Source organism: Acanthisitta chloris, unplaced genomic scaffold (genome assembly GCF_000695815.1).
Source record: "Acanthisitta chloris isolate BGI_N310 unplaced genomic scaffold, ASM69581v1 scaffold33355, whole genome shotgun sequence".
Taxonomy (NCBI): Eukaryota; Metazoa; Chordata; class Aves; order Passeriformes; family Acanthisittidae; genus Acanthisitta; species Acanthisitta chloris.
In genome coordinates, this window is record NW_008674851.1 from 8,566 (window position 1) to 10,138 (window position 1,573).

Below are 1,573 nucleotides of genomic sequence, written 5' to 3' on the forward strand. Positions count from 1 at the left end.
ACATCTCCTCATCTGTCAGCATCCCATTGCTCCCAGTCAGCCTGGAAGTGAGGAGCTGCTGGAAAAGGTGAGTCTCAAGAGCACCCAGGGAATGGTTTCCTGTGCCACTGGGTGCCACGTGCTGGCACTGCAGTGCTGTGTCCTCTGCTGGGGACAGCATTGCTTTCCTGGCTAGCAGTTGAGAGAACCCAGTGTAGTGTACTAGAATGTGACTTGGGTTTCCTGTTGCCATAGAAGCACTTTAAGAACAAATCATCTCTTACAAACTGCTGCTTGGCCTCTTTCCAGCTCATAGCATCACTGCATCTCCCCTGGCACTGTGCTGTGCCAGAGAGGAGCTGGAAGGAGCACAACATTCAGGGAAGAACATCTATTTTGGAGGCACTGACTTGTGTCCCAGTGTAGCTAGTGAAAAGGTGTCACATGCAGAGGGAGGAAAGGAATGAGGAATTGAACATTACTGACTTGCTTCATAAAAGGACTTTAAAGATTCAAAGGTTCATTGATGTAAAAATCAAGGAGCTGTTAGTGATGTGTTAGGAGCTGCAGGGACAGGACAAGGAGAGATGAGGAGGAATTGAAAGAGGGAATTTAGATGAGATATTAGGAAGTTTTTTTCCTGTGAGGGTGGTGAGACACTGGCCCAGGTTGCCCAGGGAGGCTGTGGCTGCCCCAACCCTGGCAGTGTTCACAGCCAGGTTGGATGAGCCTTGAGCAACCTGCTCTGGTGGGAGGTGTCCCTGCCCAAAGCATGGGATTGGCGCTGGATGAGCTCTAATGTCCATCCCAATGGGATTGGCACTGGATGAGCTCTAATGTCCATCCCAACCCCTAAAATTCTCTGGTTCCATGTTTTGGGGCAAACACTACCATTGCAAATGTCTTCGCTATTCCCTTCAGTGCCCTGAAGTCTACAGAAATGCCCTTTAAAGTAGAGGATTGCAGGACATGATGTTTCTGGGTAAGAAAATAGGGTGTGGAGAAGTGACTTACACTGAACCTGGAGCCACTGCTCTGCCTGGATCGTTTCTCAGCCAGAAGATCTTTGACTGTGTGTTTCACTCTCACCCCTTGGTACACTCGTTTGCCAAAGTCTGTAGGGACTGAGGGATGGAAATGAGCATTAGAGTCCAGTGACAGCTCAGAGCAGCTGCACCAGGTTGTTAGAGAAGCATCAAACTCATCACCTCTGTACCATAAGTTAGGAAAGAAGAATACAATCCTGCAATTATTAATACAAAATCATCCCCTAGGAGCCCAACAGTGAGAGCTGCTCATTTGCAGAGACAGACTGAGATGTCCTACCTTGTGTTTCCTCACTGGGTACCATGAGGTCTCTGTGCTAGCTAAGTCTTCCTGGTGAGTTTTGCCTTCCCAAAGAGAGGTCTAGGGGCTCCCACATTTCCCCTTTGGGCCAGAAAATGATTTTTTAGCCATTCAGCCCCTCTAGCTTCCAGCCAAGCTGCTGCCTCTCAGCTCATCACTGTGCCAGCTCAGCTCTCCCTGCAGCAGAGCTGGGAATGCCTTGGGTGCTTGGAGTGGCTCCTCTGTGAGGCACAGAAGGAAAAGGAGC